Source organism: Penaeus chinensis, chromosome 28, assembly GCF_019202785.1.
Source record: "Penaeus chinensis breed Huanghai No. 1 chromosome 28, ASM1920278v2, whole genome shotgun sequence".
Lineage (NCBI taxonomy): Eukaryota > Metazoa > Arthropoda > Malacostraca > Decapoda > Penaeidae > Penaeus > Penaeus chinensis.
In genome coordinates, this window is record NC_061846.1 from 6,207,228 (window position 1) to 6,217,227 (window position 10,000).

Here is a 10,000-nt window from a genome sequence, read left to right on the forward strand (position 1 = left end):
GAGAGATAGGGAGAAGATGAAAGGGTAAACAGGTGTTTGGTGGGGGAGGGGGGGGGGTTACGAGGGTCGAGGGGGGTGAGTGTACAAGGACTGGGAGGAGAGAGATGGGAGGAGGAGGGAGGAAGAGAGAGAGGGGAGAGAGGGAGAAAGAAAGGCGGAGAGTGATAGGTAAAGGGAGAGAAAAGGGAGAGGGAGGGGGGGGGGGTAGAGAGACCAACGAAAGAGAAGAAATGGAAAGATGGGAGAGAGAGACTAGCGAATGAGTGAATGGGAAACAGAGAGAGAGAGAGGAAGAAAGAAAGAGAGAGAATGAGAGAGAGAGAGAGAAAGAGGGAGGGAGGGAGGGAGAGACATACAGACATAAAGAGAGAGAGAGAGAGAGAGAGAGAGAGAGAGAGAGAGAGAGAGGGAGAGAGACAGGCACAGAAACACAGAGGGAGAGTCGACGGCCCCGACGAATGGGAAGAGGGAGAGACGAGGAGGAGTTGCTTGAATATCTCATGTCACCTTCGAGGCGAACAAGGGGGGGGGGGGGGGGAGGAGGGCTGGCGTTCTGTTTCTTGAGAATAATTTAGTCTCGGGAAAGGTTGAAGTAAACAGGTGTCAACTTCCGCCTTCCCCTCCCTCTCTCCTCTCTTTTCTCTATTTCTTCTTCTCTCATCTTCTTCTCTCTCTCTTGGCTCTTCTTCTCTCTCTCTCTCTCTCTCTTTCTCTCCTCTCTCTTTTCTCTCTCTCTCTCTCCTTCTCTCTCTCTCTCTCTCTCTCTCTCTCTCTCTCTCTCTCTCTCCTCTCTCTGCTCTCTCTCTTCTTCTCTCTCTTTCTTCTCTCTATATCTCTCTTCTCTTTTCTCTCTCTTCTCTTCTCTCTCCTCTCTCTCTTTTAATTTGATGCACAATAATAATAATTATAACAATAACGATAATAATCATAATAATGATGATAATGATGATGATGATAATGATGATGATGATAATGATGATGCTAATGATGTACCCTTGTCCCTTTCGTTCCCCCTCTCCCTTTTCCTCTCTCTCTCTCTCCCTTTCCCTCTCCTGATCTGCCATCCCCTCTCACTCCTAAATCTTCCTTACATTTACTCCACTCCCTCTTTAAGACCTATATCTACCCTCTCCCTCTTGCCTCCTCTTCCTCCATCACCTCCTTTACTCTAAACCCTTTTCCTCCTTCCCCCTTTCCTATTTCTTTGTGCCTCCCCCCCCCCCCCCCCTCCCCCTTATCCATCCTATTTCCTCTTTAAGCTCCCTCCGTTTTCCCTCTCTTTACTCTTCTTCATCTCTCTTTCCCCTTCCCTCCTTTTCTCCCTCTCTCCCCTTCTTCCCCCTTCCCCTCCTATCTCCCCCCTCGGATAATTGTGTAAATAGAAATGTGCAGAAGCTTTTGGTGTAACTGCTTCGATGTGATGGATGTACTTGCCTCGAAGAAGCATGATAATGATAATAGTGATGGTAATAATAATGATTGTGATGATGATGATGATCATAATAATAATAATAATAATGATTGTGATGATGATGATGATGATGATGATGATGATGATGATGATGATGATGATGATGATAATAATAATAATAATAAAAATAATAACAACAACAATAATAATAATGATAATGATAATGATGATGAGGATGATGATAATGATAATAATGTTAATAAAGAAAACAACAACAACAATAGTAACAATAATATTAATCATAACAATAATGAAAATAAAAATGATAATAAAAATAACAAAACTGATAATAATAATAATGATGATAATACTATTAGTGGTAATTACAGTAATAAAAATACAATTAAGGATAATACTAGCATAGACTTCTCATAGATCTGCAATGTGATCCTCGTGCATCACATTGTGTGTGTGTCATTCTTTAATATTTATGTTGTCAATTATCACTCCACTTTAGCAAAATAAATTGACTTCAAGTTCGCAGTCACGTTTTCTATGATTTTAGGCCTAATGTACCAGTATAACATGCGAACAGATCAGTGAATCACAAGTATAATGTTAATGATGATGATAGTTACATGATAATGTTAGTTATGATAATATTACTAGCAAACAAGAGAATGAGGGAAGTAAATATGACAGCAGCAGCACAGATAATGATAATAATAGCGTAAATTATAATACTAATACCAACAAAATTAAGAATCATAATGGTAATGGGTAATAACTATTACTTCCACAAAATAGTTAAAGAAAAAAGACGAAGAGGAAGAAAAAATAGATAAAAAAGGGAGACAGAAAAAAAACGATGGGTCACAAATCATTAATACGTCATGGATGTGTGTGTGTGAGCCTGAACACTTGTATATGTTAAAAGTTAAAAATTGTCATGTTGCTTACGTGAATGCGTGATTGCACACGTCCAGTTTTATATCCGTACATGCTCCTCGTGTACACATACGCACACGAGTAAAGACTTAGGTGTATGTACGGTTAGAGAAACACGTAGACACAAAAACGCACACAAATAAGTATTCATTTATAAAAGTCAGGTAAATAGAGGAAGAAAAGATAAGTAAAACAACACATACTATTCTCTAAATAGACAGCGAGGCGGAAGAGGACATGAATACACGAACTAGCAACTCTTGAGAAATGTTTGATCATCAAAAAGAATAAGTGAAATTGAATATTAATCTCTTAAGTAACTTGTGAGTTCAGTCGGAATTCTTTTCTTATTCTGTTTTCATTCCTTGAATATTTGCGGAATTTACAGAGATAGAGTTTGCAGACAACGATAAATTGAAATAAATGGTGAAAGATGGCAACTCTCCCGGGACCAAATGCTGACGTCATTGCAACGAAAGCGGAAGAAAGCATAAATAGATAAAAGGCAATAACAATGCTAAAGAAGCGAACAAAGAGAAGAGAACAATACTAATAAAAAGAAGAAAACATAATAGAAAGCAAATATGTGACACGGTTAAAAAATACAGAGAGGGAGATTGAATCAGACAGACAGACAGGCAGATAGATAAATAGACAGACACAGAGATGCGAGATACAGAGAGAGAGAGGCAAACAGAGAAAATTTTGATAAAACCAGGAAATACAAACACAGACAAGACACACACATACACACATACAAACCCACAGATACAGAAAAGGAAAAAGAGAGGGGAGAGGAGAGAGAGAGAGAGAGAGAGAGAGAGAGAGAGAGAGAGAGAGAGAGAAGAGAGAGAGAGAGAGAGAGAGAGAGAGAGAGAGAGACATTATTACTATTATTATTTCACCAAATTACATATTATCATATTTCACGAAAAGAATATACAAAAAAGATACAGCGCATTCTTGGTCTTTTTTTCATAACACTTTAATCATTATCATTATCTTCTTTTTTTATCTTTCTCTCTTTCTTTTGCAACATGCATTCGAGATTGCTGATAAGATCTTATCGTAAAGGAGAGAGCCAGAGAGAATTAATGACAGAGAGAAAGATAGAGAGAGGAAATATATGAGGCTTATTTTTTTATATATTTTTTTCACTCGTTCTCTCTGTTTCTGAGAACGTAAGGAATATACTGGCACGAGATAAAAGACGAGAAGAAAGAACGGCGGAGAAAATAACGCGTGGTAAAGGATAGAGAGAATGAAGAGAAGAGAAAGTCGGAAAATAGAACATGATGTGAATCAAATGTCTCTCTTTCTCGCTCTTTCTGTCTTTCTTTCTCTCTCTTTCTCCACCTCTCCTTCTTTCTCATTCTCTCTCTTCTTTCGTCTCCTCTCCTCGCCGCTCTCTCTCTCTCTCTCTCTCTCTCTCTCTCTCTCTCTCTCTCTCTCTCTCTCTCTCTCTCTCTCTCTCTCTCTCTCTCTCTCTCTCTCTCTCTCTCTCTCTCTCTCTCTCTCTTCTCCCTCCCTCCGTCTCTCTTTCCCTCCCTGTCTCCTTCCCTCCCTGTCTCCTTCCCTCTCTCCCTCTCCCTCTCTCTCTCTATCTATCCATCTATTTATCTCTCTCTCATTCTCTTCCTCTTCCTAACCCCTACCCTCTCATCCCCCTAACCCCTCCCAAGCCATCACCCCCTCCCCTTCCCCTCCCTCCCTCCCTTTTCCATCCTCCCTCTCGTCAAACAATAACACGGTAGACAAAAACACAACAGCCATTAACGGTACAGTATTAACCGCGTGACGTAACAGCGTAAATTCCGGTCGCTTGAGTGAGAGAGAAGCTTTAAACTACAAGAATATTCTAGAGTTGAGTGAGGGAATAGCTCTAGAGGGGGGGGGGGAGAGGAGGGAAGAGGGGAGGAGGAGAGGAAGGGAGAGATGAGAGGAAAAGTTGGGGGGAGAGGAGGAGGAAAGGGAAGAGGGGAGGAAGGAAGAGAGGCGAGGGCAGGGATAGGAAGAGGAGGAAGGGGAAAGGGGAGGGAAGGGGAGAAAGGGGGAAAGGAAAGAGGAGAGGGGAAGAGAGGAGGAAGAAAATGAGAAGGAGGGGAAGAGAGGAGGAAGAAAATAAGAAGGAAGGGGAAGTGGGGAGAGGAGAGGGAAGGAGGATTAAGGGAGAAGGAAGAGGAGGGGGAAGGAGGAGGAAGGGAGAATGAAGAGAAGAGGGAACGGGAGGGAAGAGGAGGAAGGGGAAGAGAAGAGGAAGAAAATGAGGATGAAGGGGAAGAGGAGAGAGAGGGAAAAGGAATGGGAGACGGAAGAGGGAGAAAGAGAACACACAAACACACACGCACGCATTCAGAGGCTAAAATCTAACGGTAAATGGATTGGCAGGAAAAACGCTATGGTGGTTTAATGGAGAAGTGGTCCTCGGAAACAAAAATATCTAAAAAACTAATTTTAAAAAATGAGAGCAAGAACAAGAATAAGAATTTTCTCTAATTAATCAAAAGATAAGGCAAATTATCTTTGAACAAACCTTTTTCTTTCTTTTCTTTTCTTTTTTCTTTTCTTTTTTAGCATCAGTGGTCGAAAATAATCATAGATTAGAACGAGCGACGAACAGAAGAGCAGAGCCGTCACTATATCGGGGTCGGTCGGTGCTAGCAACCCACCCAGCTGATGTCTAGCAAAACCCGCTATTAAGAGCGACTTCCAGCAGGTGATTACAGTCCACTGCAGCGCTGCGGTGGTTGAACACTGCGCCTTTTCTGTCGCTGCTCTCGCTCTCTTCTCTCTCTCCTCTCTCTCTCTCTCTCTAGCATCTCGTCTCTCTACTCTCGCTCATCTCATCATCTCATCTCTCTCCTCTCTCTCAATCGAAGGTCTCTTCTCGTCGCTACTCTCTCTCATCTCGCTCTCTCCTCTCTCTCTCTCTTCTCTCTTGCTTCTCTCTCTCATCCTCTCTCTCTCTCTCTCTCTCTCTCTCTTCCTCTCTCGTGCTCTCTCTCTCTTCTCTCTCTCTCTCTCTTCTCTCTCTCTCTCTCTCTCTCTCTCTCTCTCTCTCTCTCTCTTCTCTCTCTCTCTCTCTCTCTCTCTCTCTCTCTCTCTCTCTCTCTCTCTCTCTCTCTCTCTTCTCTCTCTCTCTCTCTCTCTCTCTCTCTCCTCTCCTCTCTCTCTCTCTCTCTCTCTCTCTCTCTCTCTCTCTCTTTCTCTCTCTCTCTCTCTCTCTCTTTCTCTCTTTCTCTCTCTCTCTCTCTCTCTGTATCTATCTATCCACATACCATTTCCTGTCTATCTATCTATCTTGCATCCTTCCTTTCTTGCTTGCTTTTACATTTTAACAAGCACGATTTCAAAATCTTCAAAGGGAGGCAACGTAGTTTTTCAGTGACCGCCATTTTCCCCCGAAGCGAGCGAGCAAAAGATCCGAAAAAAAAAAAAAAAAAAAAAAACGATGAAGGTTTTTTAAGAACGAGAAACCCTCCCCTCAACCCCTCTCTCTCCCCTCCCCCTCCCCCCACCATCCACACGCCTCAAAAAACAATAAAAGACAAAAAAAGAAGAAAAAAAAGAAATCGAAAAGAGAAAGAATAGATTCTTTTCGTTTGTTATTATTAATTTCAAGAATGAACAAAAATAAACAAATAAAAGAGCCTAATTTTCTTTTAAGATTAAAAAAACAAAAAAACAAGAGAGAAAAGAGAGAGAAAAACAAAAAAACAAGAGAGAAAAGAGAGATAAAAACAAAACAACAACAAAACAAAAAAAAAGACAGAAGAAAAGAGCGAAGCGAAAGGCGCAGGCAGGAACGAGCCGCCATATTGTGCTTTCGGCGACCTCCCTTTTCGAGAACCGCGCGCCACCTTTTTCGTGTTTGCTCCGGAGTCTCCGTGTCAGCTACGAGTCGCTCGCCATTGCAATTAAGGCCGGTCGTTGTTGCAAAGTAACGAGTTCAACGAGGCTTTTCGTATCCAGATTGCTCGGTGGGAAAAAAAGAAGATGAAAGAGCGAAAATGTAAAAGGGAGATGGGGAGAAGGAGAGGGAGAGGGAGAGAGAGAGAGAGAGAGAGAGAGAGAGAGAGAGAGAGAGAGAGAGAGAGAGAGAGAGAGAGGCAGAGACAGAGAGATAGAGAAGAGAATGAGAATTAAATAAAAAAAAGAAAAAAAAGATTCTCACGAACCCAAATTCCTGTTCCGAGATTTCGCCTTCAATGAAAACCTAACCGTATCGAACGAGAGGAAAAGATAACAATAATAATAATAATAAAAGAGAACGAAAGAATTATAAAGAAATCACCGGAAGTCCGCCACAAAAAGCCGCTATTCCCGCTCGTTGCCTTTTTTTTTTTTTTTTTTTTTTTGTCTTAGGTTAGGGAGGAGGGGGGAGGACGGCTATTTCGGCTATTTCCCGCCATAATTCCGTAATGGCCGACTTGTTAAGAGGTAAATACCAGTAGCTCGGATGAAATATTGGCGAATTCAGCGAGGAACACAGCGCTGCTACGCTTCTATACAATCATTATAAAAAAAGGAAAAAAGGAAAAGGCGATGGTAAAGGGAGGAAAAGTGGGGACAACAGAGGGAAAATGTTTAAAATAAGGTTGAGGTGTGGTAATTTACTGGAAATCAGGAAACATGGCGGCGACGGCACCAGCCACTCGTAACAAATAAAAAAAAAGTATAAAGTGTATTTGTGCGCTTCTTTGTTATAGATCTTCGTGTTGCACAGCGCAACGGAATACTCTTGCGTAATGTTGTACAGACACAGGGGGAAGTAAAAAAAAAAAATAGATATAAAAGAGGAGGAAAATAAAAGAAAAATGCGGACGGCATCAGACTCGTCCAAAAAGTGTCCTCCCAACCAAGAAAAAAAAATATATATATAGAAAAAAAAAATGTTTATAAAAATAAAATGAAATTCGAAAAGCGGAAAGCATCCCCCCCCCCCCCCCCTCTGCCATCCCCCGCAGAAAAGGCAAAAGAAATACAGTAGAGAGAGGAAAATAAACGAAAAAAACAGCTTAGTCGAAGATAAAATAAAAATAGTGTATCACATAGAGAATGAAATTCTTTAAAAAATTATAAGAATTGACTGTATAGTCCAACAGAGACTCCTACCTCTGTCTGTCTGTTGCTTTCTCTCTCTCCTACCCTCTCTCTTCATCCTCCTCTCATCGTCTCCATCTTCCTCTCTCTCCTCATCTCGCTTCATCATCTCTCTCTGTCTCTGTCTCCCTCCTCTCTCTCTTTCTCTCTTCCCCCCCTCTCTTCTCTCGTCTCCTCTCGTTCATCTCTCCCTCCGTCTCCATCTCTCTCTCTCTCCTCCTCTCCTCATCTCCTCTCCTCTTCTCTCTCTCTCTCTTTTCTTCTCTCTCTCTCTTCCCTCTCCCCTCTCTCTCTCACTCTCTCCGATCTCATCTCTCCTCTCTCTCCTCTCCGACTCTCTCTCCTCTTCGACTCTCTCAACGCTTCTCTCTCTCTCTCTCTTCTCTCTCCTTCTCAGTCTCTCTCTCCTCTCTCTCTCTCTCTCTCTCTCTCTCTCTCTCTCTCTCTCTCCTCTCTCTCTCTCTTCCTCTCTCTCTCTCTCTCTCTCTCTCTCTCTCTCTCTCTCTCTCTCTCTCTCTCTCTCTCTCTCTCTCTCTCTTCTCTCTCTCTCTCTCTCTCTCTCTCTCTCTCTCTCTCTCTCTCTCTCTCTCTCTCTCTCCTCTCTCTCTCTCTCTCTCTTCTCTCTCTCTCTCTCTCTCTCTCTCATGAACAGAAAATACGAAAAAGCCGACAGAACACAGTTACCAGACCCCGACCGCAGACAAACCGCTGAATCATTTCTGACAATGCGGTTGCCTTCGTTTTCTCTCGTTTTTTTTTCAATGGAGGGGGGACTTCCAAGAAATGTTTTCTCTTTTTTATCCTTATATTTTTTTCTTTACATTTTTTATTCCTTAACTTATGTCAAGTCAAGGAATCAAATTCTGATCTATTTCCTTAAAAAAAATATTTAAAAATATATAAAAATCATTTTTTAAAAAATAATAAATTTAAAAAAAATATAAAAATTTTTGTGGTGTTGTGTGTGGGGTTTTTTTTTTTATTATTATTTTTAAATTTGTTATTATTTTTAAATTATTATCATTATTATAATTAAATATTATTATTATATTATTATCTTCATTATCATTATTATCATTATTATTATCTTTAAAATATATATAACATATTTTGTATGTATGGAATGTGGGGGTTTTTTTATTATATGTGTAAAAATAATACATATTTTAAATAATTTATATATAATTATATGTAAAATATAATAAATATTATAATATATAAATAAAATAATATATATATATTATTTGTGTGTGTGTGTCTTATTATTATCATTACTATTATTATTGTTATTATAATTATAATCACTGCTGTTATTATCACTATTATAATGATCATCATTATTATTATTATCATAATTATTATTATCATATTATTATTACTATTACTATCATTATTACATAATCATTATCATTATTACTATAATTATCATTAGCATTATTATTGTTGTTGTTGCTGTTACTTTACCCTTATTGTTGTTGTTATATTATAATTATTCATCATTATCATTATCTTTTTTCTAACGGCAATTTTCATAACAGCAATACTTTAATATCGTTGCTATTATTGTCCTCATTATGAATCATTATCATTACTGTCATTATTATTATCTTTTTTTTTCCCGAGGGAGGCATAAATACGGACGTTTAAGACAATTTCCTCATTTCCAAAAGTGGTTCTTTGTCTCCCTCCCAGCCAGGCAGAAGAGTTGCGTGGCGTACGATAACTTCTCGTCTCTTCGTACGACAGTCACACTTACGGGAGGCATGCCAAGCGTACGATAATAATGTTGTTTCTCACGCTGTTTGTTGTACTCGCATTTGAGTAGAGATGGAATTAAGATTGTTACCTATTGCAATGTCTGTTATTAATTATATATAAAATTTTGTATTAGGAAAGAATAGGTTACTGATTTTGGTGTGTTTGTTCTTTTGGCGCGGAGAGCAGACAGTTATCATCATCATTAGCTACAATTAAGTTAATTGTAATTATGGTTCTGGTTGTGTCAACATCATCATGACATCATTTTCCATTATGAATTAACGTTATTCCAGTAATGATTAATCAAATCACAATTCTTTTTATATTATTTTGGCCGTGATATCTTACCGTGATTTTTGTGATTGTCTTTCCTCTCCTCTCTCTCTCTCTCTCTCCTCCTTTTCTCCATTTTTTATTAGTCATCGCTTCCCCTGGATGACCCTTCTTCCTCCTTCCCCTCCCCCCCCTTTCCCCTCCCTCTCCTACTTCTTCCTTCCTTTCGTTCTATCTCTCTCATTTTTCCTCGTTTTTACCTCCCATCCCTTTTATTTCTCATCTCTTCTTCTATCTCTTCCGCTTTCTTATTCCTGTCTCTCTTTCTTTCCTTCGTTTTTACTATTTTCATCCTTTCATCCTCTCTCGCTCTCCCTCCTCTCCTATTATCCCTTCGTTCCTCTCCTCCTTCCCTCTTTTCCCCTTTCATTTCCCTGTTCTTTATTTCTCTTTCCCTAACCCTTTTCCTCTCCCTCCCCCGTCTTCTCAATCACAATCCTCCTCCCC